Source organism: Pogona vitticeps, chromosome 4, assembly GCF_051106095.1.
Source record: "Pogona vitticeps strain Pit_001003342236 chromosome 4, PviZW2.1, whole genome shotgun sequence".
NCBI classification, from domain to species: Eukaryota; Metazoa; Chordata; class Lepidosauria; order Squamata; family Agamidae; genus Pogona; species Pogona vitticeps.
The window spans coordinates 199,689,088-199,708,342 of NC_135786.1; positions in this window are offsets into that span (position 1 = coordinate 199,689,088).

Consider the following 19,255-nt stretch of genomic DNA (forward strand, 5'->3'; position numbering starts at 1 on the left):
GGTAGTTCTATATTCTTTGCATTCATAAAATGACTTTTCTGTGCTGCTTGTTGAAAGCAATTGGGAGAACAAATATTCTTATGTCTACGTTTCTATATATATGTCTATGTTTCTTTATGTGTGTGTGTGTGTGTGTGTGTGTGTGTAATATATTTCTGATCACAGCATCGTTCTTGAAGCTTAACTTGCAGATGGAAGTTTCTTGTAAATTTAAAATCAAACTAGAAAATGCAGGTATAAATACATCATTAGAACCTAAAAACACATCAGTGTGCTGGCAATGTACTTCCCCATGAGTTGTGTGCTTGAACAATCAGACTGGCAAATGAAGTCCTTTTTATCTAGATCAGTGCTTCCCAGCCTTGGGTAACCCAGGGGTTCTTGAGCTGGAACTCCCATAAACCCCACCCAGCATAGCTGGTGGTGAAGGCTCCTAGAAATCCCATTCCAAGAACACCTGGTTTACCCGAGGTTGAGAACCACTGATCTAAAGATAAAGACAGACTTCAAGGTTGGGAACCACTGCTCTGAGTCTCAGTTATTAATCACAAAAGAAAGAAAGCCACTTTGCAAGCCAGGGGAGATTAGAAAAGCCTGTGCTATGACAATCAGGCATCTTTCAGCACTTAAGGAATCTCTCCTGTAAGAACATGCTATCTGTATTGTCACATTTGATACTTAGTGAGTAAAATGGGAATGGCTGCAATAAAACTTGGTAGACTGATAGAACATGAGCTTTTTGGAGGAAAGGTGTGTATACATTTAATTCATCACCAAGTGCATTAGGGACAAGGAGCCTATAGATTTTAACATTTGCGAGTCCCTAGGAATGTGATAAATGAGGAATGAATGACAGCTAGAGCTAATTTAAAAGATCTGCTATAATCACTACTAATGGTGAACCCCACTTCTCTGTGGCCATTGAAGAATGTCTTCTACTACAGGTACTAGAGAAATTCACCAAACTAATGTTCTCAGTTTTCTGCCTACAAAGAGAGTGGAGAGTTTTACGAAGCCATCTATGAACAGCTCTAGAAATTTGTGAACACAATGGCCATCAGCTGTTCAGCAGAGACCTCACATTGCTTTGAACTCTGCATGTTTATTTAGATGAGCAGTTCTTTTCATATGAACATATCAGGGATGGCCCTACCATTGGACAGACTGTGGCAGTCACCATAGGTAGAAGATCCTGGCTAACAGAGTGATGGGAAGAACAGGAGCAGCTCCTAAACTACTTGTTGAAGGTCAGAGCTATGTGCTCCACACCAGTAGCTCAGAATATTTTAAGCTAGCCAGCTGTCATTAGATAAGGTGGAAAATGCTATCTCATGACCACTTTTGATGTAAGATTTAACTGCCAGTTTACATGGCTTCTGTAGGTTGAATGGTGGGGCACCATCCTGTTTTCAGGCAGCAGGATGCTGTCAGCCAATCCTTGGTCATACAACTAAGAGGAATGACTCTCTCTCTCTCCCTGCCCCTCCCTCCGTCCCTCATCATAACCACTGCTCTTGGACTACATCCAGTGCATTGGCATCTATGTATTCTGTGCCAGAGCAGTATTTTATGTAGCAACACACACTTATTATTTCCTGCGTCATGATGCTAACTCTCTTTTAACAGCCTTTTTTCCTCCTTTTCAGTCTCTGTCACTATTTTTTAAGAGGAAAGCTTCTAGAACAATGCATTTTCGAATGGCAATTTTGAATCAAAATTAAAAGTAAGTGCAATGCAATTCACACATCAGGCATTTATATTTATTTTCATTAATACAAATAGAATTTAGCAATTGGAAGCAAAACAATACATATACAGCAATAATTCACAGCTTTAGGTATCAACTCGAAATCAAAATAAGCACCATTTGCAGTCAGCAACATTTGCATGCCACATGTATGTATGTACAGCTGGTGCAGAATTAAATTTGAACACTATTTGCATGGTACGCATGCTGCATATAAAGTAGTTTGTCAACTGTTCACTTCCTAAAAAGAAGAAAGGGAACCAAAAGATACAGACACAGAACTGGAGGAGAATAAACCTGAAGGATTAGCAGTGTACAATGGGATGGGGTGGGGAGAGAAAGATGATGATAATGCAAAAACAAGGACTCAGAATGTGATCTCTCATTACATCTGGAGTTTTGCACATCACCTACTGCAATTTTTTAATTTTTTTTAATAATTTGTCGCTGAAGTATATGAACAATGTGTGGCTGTAAAGTCTGGGTTGGTTGGTTGGTTGGTTGGTTGCTTGCTTGCTTGCTTATTTGCTTGCTTGCACATCTATTTGTTGCAGGTAAGTGTGGCAGAGTTGCCCACAAATTCTGTACCTGTGCTAAGACCACTGGGCTAGTCAAGTACTGTATAATCTAAACTAGGTCCCTTATAAATACACAGTGGAAGTGAAGAACAGATTTAAGGAACTAGATTTGGTGGACAGAGTGCCTGAAGAACTATGGATGGATTGTAATATTGTACAGGAGGCAGCAACAAAAACCACCCCAATGAAAAGGAAATGCAAGAAAGCAAAGTGGCTGTCCAGCAAGGCCTTACAAATAGCAGAGAAGAGAAGGGAAAGAAAATGCAAGGGAGACAGGAAAAGTTACAGAAAATTGAATGCTGACTTCCAAAGAGTAGCAAGGAGACACAAGAGGCTCTTCTTAAATGAACAGTGTAAAGAAATAGAGGAAAATAATAAAAAGGGGAAAACCAGATATCTGTTGAAGACAATTGGAGATATTAAAGGAATATTTTGTGCAGAGATGGACATAATAAAGGACAAAAATGGGAGGGACCTAACAGAAGCAGAAGACATCAAGAAGAGGTAGCAAGAATATACAATTATACCAGAAAGATCTGGATGTCCCGGACAACCCAGATAGTGTGGTTGCTGACCTTAAGCCAGACATCCTGGAGAGTGAAGTCAAGTGTGCCTTAGAAAGCATGGCTAACAACAGGGCCAGTGGAGGTGATGGCATTCCAGTTGAACTATTTAAAATCTTTAACAATGGCATTGTTAAGGTGCTACACTCAGTATGCCAGCAAGTTTAGAAAACTCAGCAGTGGCCAGAGGACTGGAAAAGATCAGTCTACATCCCAATCCCAAAGAAGGGCAGTGCCAAAGAATGCTCCAACTACTGTACAATTGCACTCATTTCACACGCTAGCAAGGTTATGCTCAAAATCCTCCAAGGTAGGCTTCAGCAGTATGTGGATCGAGAACTCCCAGTAGTACAAGGTGGACTTTGAAAGGGCAGAGGAACTAGAGACCAAATTGCTAACATGCGCTGAAGAATGAAGAAAGCCAGAGAGTTCCAGAAAAAACATCTACTTCTGCTTCATTGATTATGCAGAAGCCTTTGAGTGTGTGGACCACAACAAACGATGGCAAGTCCTTAAAGAAATGGGAGTGCCTGACCACCTTATCTATCTCCTGAGAAATCTATATGTGGGACAGGAAGCAACAATTAGAACTGGATATGAAACAACTGATTGGTTCAAAATTGGGAAAGGAGTATGATAAGGCTGTATATTGCCCCCCCCCGGCTTATTTAACTTATATGCAGAATACATCATGCGAAAGCCAGTATTAAGACTGCCAGGAGAAATATCAACAACCTCAGATATGCAGATGATACCACTCTGATGGCAGAAAGTGAGGAGGAATTAAAGAACCTCTTAATAAGGGTGAAAGAGGAGAGTGCAAAAAATGGTCGGAAGCGCAATGTAAAAAACAACAACACCTAAGATCATGGCCACTGGTCCCATCACCTCCTGGCAAATCAAAGGGGAAGATATGGAGGCAGTGACAGATTTTACTTTCTTGGGCTCCATGATCACTGCAGATGGGGACAGCAGCCACGAAATTAAAAGAAATTAAAAGACTCCTGCTTCTTGGGAGGAAAGCGAAGACAAACCTAGACAGCATCTTAAAAAGCAGAGACATCACCCTGCTGACAAAGGTCCACATAGTCAAAGCTATGGTTTTTCCAGCAGTGATGTATGGAAGTGAGAGCTGGACCACAAAGAAGGCTGACCGCTGAGGAATTGATGCTTTTGAATTGCTGGAGGAGGCTCTTGAGAGTCCCCTAGACTGCAAAGAGAACAAACCTATCCATTTTGAAGGAAATCACCCCCAAGTGCTCACTGGAAGGACAGATCCTGAAGGTGAGGCTCCAATACTTTGGCCATCTGATGAGAAAAGAAGATTCCTTGGAAAAGACGCTGATGTTGGGAAAGTGTGAAAGCAGAAGGGGAAGGGAACGACAGAGGACGAGATGGTTGGACAGTGTCATCGAAGCTACCAACATGAATTTGACCCAACTCCAGGAGGCAGTGGAAGACAGGTCTATGGGGTCACAAAGAGTCAGACACAACCTAATGACTAAACAACAACAAAGGAATTTTCATGGTCAACTCCATGAACCTTTAGCTACAGGTCATAGATTTCTTTTTAGAAGTTGACAAGATCAATCATACCCAAGGCAAGGAACAGGTGTCTCAGCTCAGGCTGATCTGATCTTAATGTGTATTGGTGGATTAGGTAAAGGAAAGGTGGTACCTCCCCAACCCCTGCACTCCATGTACAGCAAACTGGAAATTCAGTTTCCAATCTGAAATATTTTCAGTACTGATAATGGGATACTATTGCATCTGAGGTCTGCAGGTTAGATCAGGCATGCAGGAAGGGCCACGGGATATTCACAGGTCTATCCCTCACCAGAAGGAAACACCAAAGGGTTCAAAAGGAGTGTTCAGAGCCACTACTGCTCTCTTGCATTTGCCACCTGAAGCACTTTCCTCATTCTCCCTAATAGGAAGGTTGGTTCTTAGCTGGGCTCTGACAGAGCTTCTGGTAAGCAGTGAATCAACTTCTAGAATGGATGCTTTTCATTTGGCTGCTTGATTAAGGACTGAATCTAAGTAAACTCAAAAAAGAAATGGTCCAAACATTTCCTAGGTATTAGTTCCGCAAGTCCTGAGCTTTAATTATCCCAAAAGAGAGAGACTATGCTACTTTTTTATTGTTGTTTTCCAAGAGTAGCATGCTACTTATCACATGTGAGTAACGTTCCACTTCATTAACATTTAATTTGTACAATTATTATTTTTTTAAAAAAAGAAGTCATCAACATTTCCAGAAATGGTTGAATCTCCTGAAGCAACATTGCTCAAATAGTGGAGGATATTACTTGTTTTGGATGGATGGAGGGAGGGAGGAGGAGGAGGAGAAAAACTCAGATGATAACTTAACTGTTAACATATTTAGGGCATGCCATGCAGATCTTGTGGTGTGGAACACACAGCTCTGATCTCCAACAGTGGGAAACAGCTTAGGAACTGCTGCTGTCCCCCCCATCACCATATTAGCCTATATCTGCTGGCTAGTATCAGCTCTTTTGGGTTAAAAAAGGCAGAGATAATATTTTCGCATGTGTTCCAGGCTCTGCCTGGCTTCTCTATTTCCCATCTGCAACCTGAAAAAATATGTTAGCTTTACCATTGCAACACTTAAGGTATTATGAAGCCCTACACATTTAATCAACATCCATTTTCATGGAAAAATACTATCAAAAGGTGTGGGGAAGGCATGCTGCTTGAAAAGGGGAGGAACATAACAATCAGGCAGAATAATGTTGAACAGTCTAAGCCATTTTCAGAATCTATTTCAGAATTGTGCCCAAGGAAGCAGAAGGACTCCCAGATGGATAAGATGACCTAAGAGGTCTTTTCTGTCTCTGATTTCTTAAGATTTGAACACACCTTATGGTCCACTGCGTAAATAAGCATTAAGTACGGATGTGTGAAACATGTCCCTTCACTTCCGTAGAGTTTTCCACTTTGCCACTCCATGCTCTCAGATGTCCATGGGATGCGGCGAGTATCCTTGTTTTTCTATACAAGTTCTGTCTGTGTGGGAGGTTTTGGGTTTTTTTTTCCCCTCCTGAAAAGACAGCTGTGCATTCAGATGCACAGGAAAGATGCTGATAAGTGCTACAGGGGAGTGGGCCTGCATATTGAAATGTACATCTCACTAAAACTAATTTAATGCCAACAAATAGCTGCACTTGGGTGTGCATTTCCATGCTCATTCAGCCTTCGCTTTTGCCTTTTCTTTAAAGTGCTCATGCAAGATTTAATCCACCTGTAGTTCCCATCTCAAAAAGCAGCAGTTGAATTGAATAGGTTATGAGAGAGGGTCATGGCAATTATTTTTACCTGTGAACCTCTCCAAAATTTAAGATTTTCTACAGAGGCCCTGTCCTGCTGTGTCTCACAACTATAAGAGGCTAGGTTGACAGGAACTGTTGAGACTGGACAGTCTCTAGAGCACTGCTTCGATTGTGGATCTCTCTCCTAGAGGAAGCTGAGTTGTTTCCATCCTTGAAGAGGTTCTGGTCGGCAGCCAAAACTGTATCAATCTGCATGGATTTTAGTTTTGAGAAGATACATGTTGTTTTAAATTAGTTTTAAACCAGGTTCTTTAAATTTATCAGGTATATTAATACACAGCATATTTAGTCAAGACATATAAATGTTTTTCTAGTTTTCTAACCCATGTTGATCTCTACCTGATTCCCCAAAATATTGCAAACAACAGTGTATTGTGAAATTATATTGAATTACATAACCTTACGGGACGTGGTGGCGCTGCGGGCTAAACCGCAGAGGCCTGTGCTACAGGGTCAGAAGACCAAGCAGTCGTAAGATCGAATCCACGCGAAGGAGTGAGCTCCCGTTGTTTGTCCCAGCTCCCGCCAACCTAGCGGTTCGAAAGCATGCAAATGCAAGTAGATAAATAGGGACCACCTTGGTGGGAAGGTAACAGCGTTCCGTGTCTAAGTCGCACTGGCCATGTGACCACGGAAGATTGTCTTCGGACAAAACGCTGGCTCTATGGCTTGGAAACGGGGATGAGCACCGCCCCCTAGAGTCAAACACGACTGGACAAAAATTGTCAAGGGGAACCTCTACCTTTACCTTTACATAACCTTACAAATCATGAAAGTTGAAGTCCTTCCAATGCATCAGCTTCCCTTAGTCTCTTGATAATTTCAGTGTATGTTCTCTCTCCTCATCAAAGAAGATACCAGTGTAATGTTTTGGGTTTTGTTATCTATTGAGGGACTTTGTCTAGTACTGAAGAAACAGTAACTTGTCTATCTTGATCATGGGATTGCTTTCCAAGTTTGAAAATCCCAGCTAGGATGCTTTGCCTCTATGAGGGATTCATTCAGCTAACAGCCATAGCCCCTTCTCTGACTCATTTCCAGATGCTTTTGCTCTTGAATGGGACAATTGAATTTCCAAGAAGCCTCCCCAGTATGACTGACATTAGGAGTGATAAATGTAGCACAAAATATGCTTAGAGGGTGAAAAGATTACTTTTGGGTACTACAGGAATCTCACAATCTAGCATAGCCAGATGTTCAGTAAATTGTTACAGTTTGGAGTAGATTGAGATTGTTGTGTGCTGCATACTTACAGAGCTAGTCAACTGTAAATAACAACAGGGAAAAAACACTCTGAAATAGCAAAGTGATATCCTTCCCTTCTTCTACATGTCTTTATCCTCATGTTTCCTTGCATGAATTCTGGTGGGCAGAAAATCCCTATATATGTAACATAATGTATATGATAAATTAAATTGGATGTTATATATGTAGGGAGTTTATGCCCACCAAAATTCATGCAAGGAAACATGAGGCGACCTCTCAGGTCATTGTGTCCATCTGGGAGTCCTTCTGCTTCCTTGGGCACAATTCTGAAATAGGTTCTGAATATTATATTGTATATAATATAATTTATGGCAATCCTAACTTATGTGAGATGTTCAGTGGTTTACTTTTGTATTCCCCTGTGAGTTTTTATGGTCAAGAAGGAAAATGGATCCAGGGCTCCTCAGTCCTTTGTCTACTACACAATAATGGCTGTATGCTGTTTTTCATGGCATATCTTCAGACCTGCATAGCTGTGAACAGCTCCAAAATGCATTTTAAAATTAGCTTTCCTTCACAGCTGCAAAGGTAAGCATTCTGTTATTGAGCTTTTGGGGGGGGAAAGCCTGAAATGACAGCATGAGTCTCACTTCACAACTGTATCTTTATCCAGGTGAGTGTTGTACTTGCTTACATCACTGGTTCTCAACTTTGGACAACCCAGGTGTTCTTGGACTGCAACTCCCAGAAAGCCCAGGCAGCACAGATTGTGGTGAAGACTTCTGAGGATTTCAGTCCATGAACACCTGGGTTACCCAAGGCAGGGAACCACTGGCTTACATCATAGATGTATCAGTTGCTGTGCTCTATTTACTAATAGGGGCTCTCATAGCAGTGATTGTATTTTAAAAAAATACAATTGCACCAATGCTTCCCAGACATTAGGGCCTTCTGTGTAAATCCTACCTACCTTATTACAATTTGCTTTCTATCTGCTTAGACTGCACATTTGACACTTGACTTCCATGTTGTCATGTATTGACACTGACATGTGATGCCAACATGTGAAGAAAGCCTCAAGGGTGCATTTCAGCCTTATGCATAAAAGTGTCCTAAACTGTGTGCTAATTCAAGACATTTTAAAATGCATTCCATACATGCAGGTTTGGCAATCAAAGATTTGGATGGTCTTTAGGAATAGATGTGTGGTGATGGCCTCTGAAGCCGCTATTCCCTCATGCCTTCATGAGGTTCTCGCCCTTCTTCTTTCTTCGCTGCCACCAGGTATTACTACTTGAATACCATTTGATCAAGGAGACATGTGTGCTTTTAAGTTATTCATTAGATCAGGGAAGTTCATATAGGATTATTACTCAATAGGTAAATCACAGGTTGCTAATCACTTGTTTCTAAGTCAATTCTACTTTAACTTTAAAACTCTATCAACTCTCTGTTCCATTGAGCATTCTTACAGACCTCTAACTCACTCTAAGTTCACTTTTAAGTTTCACACTGCCTCTCACTCACAGAATCTCCCTTCAAACTCCATACACCAGCCTTTATATCCAGCCTCCTACCCCCTTGGCTCCGCCTTCCGTCCTCTCATTGGCTCCTTCTCCACTGTTCAGCTGTGACGGACAGGTGAGGGCAGGGCTGTTCACTACAAGATGCAATTTGGAGAACATTTTGATTACTACTATTCAATTGACTTTTGTGACTTGATTAAAAAATATTATATGTTATTTCTCTTTCTCTTGTTTTGAATGTTATTATTGTTTTTTGTGATTGTGGTGTTTTCAGTCATCTGATTTTAGATCTGGAATGGCAAGGCCACTTTCATTCTATGGTAAGGCAGTGTAAAAAAAAATAATTAATTGCTTTTAGTGCCACCACATGGTCCTCAGACAAATGTGCAAAAATGGACTGGATCAGGGGTATTTATTTGATGGTCAAACAATTATAGGTGGAGTAAAGAGACAGTGTTCACCACTGAGGTGGAGCAACATCACAATGGGTCTTTCCTATTCTGATTGGCATTTCTAGGATTGAAAAGATGCCTGGTGCTTTGAATACAGAAAAGGGGAAATTGAAAGTAATGTGGTCGATTGAACTGCTGGCATCAAAGGAGCAGTTGAGTGACATCAATAAAAATCAAGGTCATCTTTGGACACTCTGCCCATTGAGGAACTGGGTGGGAAGCTAAGAGGGAAGTCACATCTTTGTACAGAAAGCCTCCTCCAGCTATTTTGCTAGCCACCTCTAGGGGCTCTAGGGTGAAGATAAAGAATTGTGTTACTTTGGCTATCCCCACCTTTTTTATTTAAAAAATATCTGAATAATCTGCTTTTCCTTCATTCTCTCACTCACCTTAATTGACTAAATTTTTCTGAAATATTATATGAGCAATTGTGGTAGGATTATTGATTGAGTAAACAAATGACACAATTGAGGTGTTAGGGTCTTCTCCCCCCCCCCCCATATTTTGTTTTTCATTCTGTTTTGTCACTTTTTGGTTCCAATACCAACTATAGCCTGCTGGCCTTATTGCTATGAGATGCACTAAGAACAGCCTTATTTACTAGCCTCCTTAGTCCATTGGGCTTTTCTAGCCTCACATTTCTTTAAAAGATACATGGTATCATTGAATCTGATTTCGCTAGGTAGCCCCTACAGGCCACAGCTATTTTTCTGCTTCCCTCCTAGGATTATTATTTTTTTAAAAACTAGAGATCCAGAAACACCTGGAGCCAGGGATGGAACAGGTCAAAGAATGCCTCCTAAAGAGTACCAGGATAGACCCTGATCTCCATGCTTTTTGGCTGGGTGCGGAGTGGGTTTTGGATAGAGATGGGGGGGGGTATTCATATACAAATATAAATATCCCCCCACAGGTGCAGATAATGAGCATCCGGCCCCCTGGGGCCAGACTGACCACTCACGATTCCGCCGCTGCTGTGAGCTCTGTGGAGCCTTCCTATCACTCTGTTGTTTGCAATAGTGATAGATTAGCCAGTCCTGATAGAAGGCAGGATGGCAAGCCTCTCTGCCAGGTCACAGAGTGGCTAATCCATAGTGAGCAATGGAGAGATAGGAAGGATACAAATACAAATACCCCATCTCTAGTCTTGGGCTTCTACACATGGCTGGTAACACTCATGTCCAAATATTATCTTTAAAGATGTCCATAAGTCATCACTTTCGGAAAGCAAATATCCACCTTCAATCCTAATGTACATATATTTGGAATGCCACACCAAATCATATCCATGGAAGCTAAGCTGCCTGTTTAGCAGCTGGAACGAAGACCGCCTAGAAGGTTGGGCTGGGAAACAATCCTGCCTGAAACCATGTGGTGGTTCTGCCAGTTGGAGCTGGCAAAAATGAGCAAGGTGAACCAAAAGTCTCATTCAGTAAAAGGCAATTTCCTATACTCCCTTGTTTGACTGTTTTGTAAGGAAGACCACTGTGCGCAATATAGAAGAGGACATTTCTGTATGGTGTCATCGTAGAAGACACTCTCACATTTCTTTGCTTCTGCCCATCTGCCCTTTTCTAGGCAAAACCATCCCCATGCTCTCAAAACTTGTAAATAGCAAAAGCCAAGAAGGAGAGGAAGGCAGCGTTCACCACTGCTGATTACCATACGCAGGAGCACATACATTTAAATCAAAAGTCAGCTGAGATGGAAAAGGTTTAAGTTTTTCAATAAATTATTTTTATAATGACTATAAAAGTTATATAGGACCCAGAGCCTTGCTCAAGGGAAACACTTCACCGTGCCTGAATTGCCAGTAACACTTCTTGAAATATAAAGCTGACAATCAGGTGTTGAAAGGTATGATGTACTAAAAGATTCTAATATGTGTTTTGCAAAGTAATCAAAGGAAGTTTCCACTATTTTATTTGTGTTATGTACCAAGACACAAAGAAAATGGTAGGAGAGAGGATTCAGCTACTTCTTCTTGACAAAATTATTGAGCTCAGAAAACAAAAGCCTCTTTCATATTTAATATGTAAGTGACTCTCAGATAACTGTATTTCTTGCATCATATTTCAGATATAATGTTTACCGTAAATTATTAAACACATAAAGTAATTTTATAGGGTTCATGAACACATCTCGCTTGGAGCCTAAGAATCTTTCTCCCTTGCTCATATATTTTACAGAAGGAGGTAGGATAACACTGTCATTTGCTCTACCTCCAGAGGTCAGAGGTGAATGTCAGTTCTCTTATGCTAGAAGACACAACCCACACACAAGTGGGAGGGCTTGAGGGAACTCCAGAGTTTGCAGGAGGGAAGGAAGGAGGTCAGCTCTAAACAAGAAACTCTTTGTTGCACAATCACTCAACATGTCTGGCTGTTAATCCCAAGACTTCATGGACAGTAGTGGATGCCCTGCCCTTTGGGAAGTAGTTGAATGATGAGGATAAAGGTAAAGGTTCCCCTTGACAATTGTCCAGTCGTGTCCAACTATAGGGGGCGGTGCTCATCCTCGTCTCCAAGCTGTAGAGCCAGTGTTTGTCCGTAGACAGTTACTGTGGTCATGTGGCCAGCACAACTAGACACAGACACCGTTACCTTCTCACCCTGGTAGTACCAATTTATCTACTTGCATTTTACATGCTTTCGAACTGCTAGGTTGGCAGGAGCTGGGACAAGCCACGGGAGCTCACTCCATTGCGTGGATTCAAACTGCAAATCTTTTATTTATTTATTTATTTATTTATTTATTTATTTATTTATTTATTTATTTATTTATTCATTCATTCATTCATTCATTCATTCATTCATTCATTCATTCATTCATTCATTCATTTATTGCATTTATACCCTACCTATCTAGTCGAACGACCACTCTACAACAACCTTGCAGCCTAGAGGCTTTTGCGGTTTAACCTCTAGCGCCATCATATCCCTGAGGATGAGAATAAACAACTATAAATCCTTTGTACTTGTGTGCATGGCTTCAAATCCCACTCATTTTCACCCTCTGAGAGCAAATGTGGTGTAACAGGTAAAACGTATATTAGGATTTAGCAGATCTTGATTCAAATCTCCCCTCAGCCACAAAACTCTCTTGTTTGCCTTGGCCAGTCACACTATCTCAGCCTGACCTACCCCATAAGGTTGCTGGGAGGACAGAATGGAGAAGGGAATCATGAAGCTCATTGGAGGAAAGGTGGTATATGAATGCAAAGAATAAAATGAATATTAAAATTCTCCAAACGATTCAGTGAGGTGTTCTCGAAGGCTTTCACGGCCAGGAAGAAAAACCTCCAGAACATGGCCAAACAGCCTGAAAAACTCACAACAGCCAACTTAGTAAGGACTAATTGTACCCAATGGTCATGAAATGATGACTAACAGTTACAGTGGAGGGACAGATAAAACATGGAAAACGAGGATGGAATGTAGCTTCCTGTGGGTTGCATGTGTGCAGAATATGCTCCCAACAGTGTACATATAGACTCCTTAGGCTATTTCTGAAGGCCATGCTGGGGGGAATCTATCAGGGGAAATTTCTTATCCCCTTTCCATATTAAACTGCAGGAAATCATGCTTCTGGAGCAGACGGTCTAAAACAAGGTGTGTCTACCAAGTCTCGTGCTTGCAAAAAAGAGTAATTTTAATTTATTAATTTATTTAAAAATATTTTTCTTTAAAAAGCAGGAAATGATCTTATTTCAAGTTTCATTTGAAGGGTCTTGGGAAGTCTGCAAAGGGCCAGAAGAAATTGCCTTTTGGACTCCCAGAGCTTTCCAACTTCTAGAAGAATGTATGACTGATGCACTTGGACAATGACTGTTCTGCTGTGGCCCAACTTGTGTTCTCTGCAGTTACACAGCCCCCTCAAAATGCAACCAGATAAATATTACAGTATAAGTGAAAGTTCATATAAAGTCTGACTAGAATTTTCTAATCTGGATTTGTTGTGATGGACTTTTCCCATAGACTTCAATGAGACTTAAGGACAACTTAACTTCCTCTGGATTTGTTGTGTTCCTGATCAGGTTTCCAATGCAGTTCCTAAATGGCTTGATGTGGTCCAGTGGCATCACATATCAAGTGGCCCTCTGCCTTGATTCCTATGATCTTCTGCACAATTTGGCTTTTTAGATTACATTGAATTCAAGGAGATTAAGCAGCCTACCTGTATGCAAGACAACAGCTGCTTATGGCCCCTGATGCTGAGTTTTCATAGTATACAAAGCAGCTTCACATCTTTTTCTTCAAAGAAAACCTTTAGCATTTTCTCCTATAATTTCCTGGCCAGATGATGAGATCCTATCACCAAACTATGATTCAGAAAAGTTCCCACTACTCTCTCCATCTCCTATCCAAGAATGAGGAGCATAAGAACATAAGAAGAGCCCTGCTAGATCAGGCCAAGGGCCGATCTAGTCCAGCTTCCTGTATCTCACAGTGGGCCCACCAGATGCTTCTGGGAGCACATGAGACAACTAGATACATGTCTCCTGATACCCCTTCTCTGCATCTGGCATTCTGAGGTACATTCCTTTTAAGTCTGGAGATTATACATCCCCATCATGGCTTGTAAGCTGTGATGGATTGTTCCTCCAGAAATCTGTCCAGTCCCCTTTTAATGGTATCTAGACCAGATGCCATCACCACATCCTGTGGCAAGGAGTTCCACAAACTAACAACATGCTTGATAAAGAAATCTTTTCTTTTGTCTGTTTTCACTCTCCCAACACTCAATTGAAGTAGATGTCCCCTGGTTCTGGTACTGCATGAGAGGGAAAGGAGCTTCCCTCTATCCACTTTATCCATCCTCTGCATAATTTTATATGTCTCAATCATGGCCCCCCTCAGCTGCCTGCCTTTTCTCTAGACTAAAGAGCCCCAAATGCTGTAGCCTTTCCTCATAAGGGAGGTGCCCCAGCCCAGTCACCATTTTAGTCACTCTGTTCTGCACCTTTCCCATTTCCACTGTGTCTTTTTTGAGATGTGGCAACCAGAACTGTATGCAATACTCCAGGTGTGGCCTTACCAGCATTTTGTACAGTGGCATTACAATGTTGACCATTTTATTTTCAATCCCCTTTTTAATGATAACTAGCATGGGATTTGGCCTTCACTGCCACTGCACACTGGGTTGGCACTTTCATAGAGCTGTCCACCAGCACACCCCAAGATCTCTTTCCTGATCTGTCACGGAGAGCTCAGAACCCATCAGCTAAGAAATAAAGTTTTTATGTTTGGCCCCAATGTGCATTACTTTACATTTTCTTATACTGAAATTGATTGCGAACCTGTGATTCTCTGGATATTGTTGGTCTCTAAATGGCATCAGTCCAGCCATCCTGGCAAATAGTAAGGGAAAATGAGAACAGCAATGGCCATCATCATCTGGAAGGTCACAGCTTCCCCGAGTGCTGAAGGAGTCCTTTCAAGTCTAAAGATGGGGCTTAAAGTGAAGCAGATCTTGCCTGTCTTTGTTAGGCTTCAGATGGGTTTAGCTCCCTGTTGAGACAGCAGCTATCTCTGACAGCAGGGCTCACTGGGAATTTTTCAGAATCTCGATTTCTGCTTTCTCTTGATCATCTGGTGCCATATATGTTTACTCAGAAGTAAGTCACACTATTTTCAGTTAGACTTGGTCCCAGGCAAGAGTGGCGATTGTAGCCTTAGATGGAAAAGGTAGTGTGAAATTATTGGTAACAATGATGGTCACTTAATATAACCTCAAATTTGCTCACTGACCTAAGTGTTTTAAAACACGATGTCTGGAATCCTGTTGCATAATGTCTCTGGAACACTAACAGATTTCAGCTTCTAATGACAGGCTATTCTGTAATGCGTAGTTTGGCCCAGACTGGAAAGGACCTACCAAAATGTGGAATTACATGCTATATTCAATATGATTTTTTCCTTCCTTCCTGATAATATTTAGGCATACTTTTTCCAATAAAATGATATTGTCACTTTAAATGACTTTTTAAAAAAATCTGATGTACTAGAGGAGATTGGGAAATACTACATAAGCACATTCTGCTACGTGTTAGAATGGAATCCAACATCGGGCTTCTGTTTTAAGTGGTAGCCTGATATTAAGTACAGTATGCATTTTTCTCTAAGATTAAGAAATATGAAGACAACAATGAAATCTGTGTTTGTATATATGAAAGGTGACTCTTCAGTTATCTGGGATCTACAGTCCCCGCAAGCTCTAGCCAGTAACACCAATGTGGAAGAATTAGGGAGATGTAGTTGAAACCACTTGAAAGATCTCCATTGTCCTATCCCAGTTTATATGATTTTTGAGAGACTAGACATCAGAAGGGATTTTGCTAATTGTTGTGGCCTGTTCCTAATCAGGTTTATTTGAAAATCGCATTGGGTGCAAGAAATTGTTAGTTTTTAGTTAGAATGACAGCCTGAATGGATAAAAAGCATTTCACCTTTCTTAGTTCTGCAGCAATTAGTGTGCAAAGCATTTTAACTCTTTACCAAAAGTATGTGTTGTTAGATTAACATGTGAAATTTATTGGTTGCTTTTCTAAGAGCGCTAAAAAATATCCTCTCTCCATTGTGTAATAAAAAGATGTATTGTTCTTTCAGTAGTGGTGTTGTAACTAAAACGTGGCATCTTACGGGTGACTGCATCAACAAGTAAGTTGTTAAAAGTGAAAAAATGATGAGTCATTAATCATCACTCATTTATTTAAATCAATCAGTCAGTCAATCAATCAAATACTGCAAAGCAGAAACCATAACACCTGCTGAAACATTAGGGGAAAAAAATCCCAAACTTATCCAACATATAGAAAAGGCCAAAAGACTCCAGCTTACATTCAGAGATATCAGCTAATGTGCTGAAATGAGCAAAACATTTACATCTAGGAGAAATGAAAATTGGTGATACGTTCAAGGCATGAAGAAGTTTTGCCAGCCATAGTTTGCTTGGTAGGTTCTTGTGGCTTGTGGAAACTGTTACAGACAAGTAATACCCCCAACTCCATGTGGTTTTTCATTTCTTTGAATCAGTGGTTCCCAACCTTGGGTCACCCAAATATTCTTGGACTTCAGCTACCAGAAACCGTGGGGAGCAGAGCTGGTAGTAAAGGCTTCTGGGAATTGCAGTCCATGAACACCTGGATTACCCAAGGTTGGGAAACACTGCTCTAAATGCTGGAATACAGAACAGGCACTGCACACTTCAAATCAGAGATGGAACCCTCTACATGTCTTGCATTATGGTACTCACAATTTTTACCATTGACCATGATGGGTGCAGTTGATCAAGGTTGTAAACCAAAATCGTCTGCTCAACCAAAAATGTTTGACCTTTGCTTTCAGTGAAACTATTATCCTTTTTTGCCAGGAGACGCAGGTGGTGATCAGGCATAGATAGAAGGAAATGTTTCTTGGAGTATAAAGGATCAAGGTATGCAGTACTTTATAAGATCATCACCAGCACTTTAAATAAAGGGTTAAGACAACCAAAGCCAAACAACAGAGATATGCATGTACTTTCCCTTGTCATATGAAAGGTAACTGAGCTGTCTGTATCAGCTTAAATATCTGACATTATCTTCAAAGTCTGTCCTAAATGGCTAAAACATTTATGGCTAAGATATTAGATTTGAAGAAAAGGCCACAGTCACCTCATCTTCCCAAACTGGGGGAAAAAAATCTCTGATCACTATGACCACCAGGATTCAGCAGCAGCTCATTCGGAAGCTGTACACTTCTGCTTGTGATGTGGAAGACAGGACTGGTCAGCCTTACCATTAGGCAGAGTGAGGCAGCTATTAAAGGCATGTCATGTCATAGATGTCAAGCTAATTACTAGTAGTTGTTTTTTTTTTAAGTTTTATTGTATTCTTATTCTCAGGTAGAATATTTATTGAATATTCTTCCTCTTCTGCCAAAAGTAATGGTGAATTTACCGCTCTGCCTAGGGTGGTAAAATTTATTGGGGTGGCTCTAGGGATAAATGTAATCCTATCTAAAACATGGGGAACTCAAGATCTACAGTGCACGTAGATAAGTTATTTCACATTCTTGACCGAAAGATGAGAACATTCCACTTTCAGATGTTGAACATAATGAAGCTGCACAATTTGACAGAGAACAATATCATTTTAGCATGTCACTAAAAGGTTACAAATAAAAAGGACTTCCAAGCCAAAAAAAATTCACAAAGAGACTATGACTAATAATAAGACTCGTTACGCAAAGACTGGTAATATTTCTTTTATTTCCAGCTAAAAAGTCTCAGAAGGAATGACTTCCCTTTAAGTAAAGCTGTTCCTCTATTTTGCCAGGAGATGGAGCTGTCGATTTTAAATCTCCGACTGAACTGCCTAAGGATGTACAGTATCTCCTTTTTAAGTGAGAACGAAATTATCAAGGAAAAGGTGCTACTATATAACTTCAGTGTGTGTCGAAATGGACGGATTTCCTCAGGCTGCAAAAATGAGAGTAAGTGGAGAAAACAGTTACTTAATCACAATTACGTGTTCTATAATTATTATGAGAACACACAGGATACTTTATTCGAAGTACACATGAGTAGTTCACATGAGACTAGTATTCTGACTGTTTTATTTTCAGACTGGTCTTTATACAGCAGTTTTAAGTGAAGCCTTGTAACCTATGCGCACTCCATCTTTATCTGAAAATTTTTTAAAAAGTAATTTAGATAAGAAAAAGAGGGAGGGGAAATAAATACTCTGTCACACACACACCCTCCCGTTTACCCAACCCTTGACAAAATCAATCATGGTTCTAAATTAAATGATCTCTGGAGGATATTTATGCACTGCCTAAAGTGAATTTGTGCAAGTAAATGAATCAACCCCTCTGCATAAAGTCCCAAGTGTGGATTTTATTATTATTATTATTATTTTTGCTGACGAGTCTAAGCAAAATCCCGAAGACGACACTTGACTGTCAGAAGTAAGAGCCTTCCTTTGGCATTCTACAGTGAATCCATCTTTCGCTGTTTTTTTTTTTTAAACTTTCAGTTTGTTTTGATCGCTTTGTTCTGCTGATCTTGTGAAGAGTAAGACAATGGTGTTTCCCGGCAGCAACTGGTTTGGGCTCAGAACTTTACGGAAACCACAGCTGTACTGATTTTTGCGGTGGTGGTGGTGGGGAATCAGTATACACCTAGAACCTAAAGGAAGAGCTAACGTGCCTTCACCTAGTCTGCTTTGAGTGCTTGAGGGCTGGACTGCTATACACACACGAAATACTTTTGTTCCTGGCTTCTAAAAGGTTTTTCTTTTTCATTCTCAATAGGAAACGTTTTCTGTGTCGGAACTCCTTCCCCTTCCTGACGACGTGCTTAGGAAACTGTTAAATGCACAGCTAATAGGACTGTTTTAATTGCCAGATCAACTCCCGGGGTCCTGTTGATTTAACCCTGTTTGGGTAAGAGTAGATGAAAAGGGAAACAGTTTCAGTTGAAAAGGCAGAACTCTTTCTTTCTTCCTTTTCCCTTCCTCTCCCTCTCCTTTCCAAAACCCTTCCCCGCATTAAAAAATCCTACAACTTTTCTGCTTTTGAAAGACGTTCCTGCGCAAAGGTCAACTTTGGATACTGCAAACAAATTATAGAGCAAACTGCTTCTGACTCCGCCCTCTCAGAGTTCAGGAAAAGTGCCTTACGTTCAAGCACGGGACTGATAACGTGAGAAAGGGGGCAAGTTTGGGAGAACTTTCAGCTATAGGTGCTGTCTGTCCTTTTCTTCGCTCGTTTCCGTTCTTTTCCACGGTCTATGGATTCAGTCTCTTCACCTGTGCTAGGATTTAAGGAGAAATGATTCACGTTGTAGCT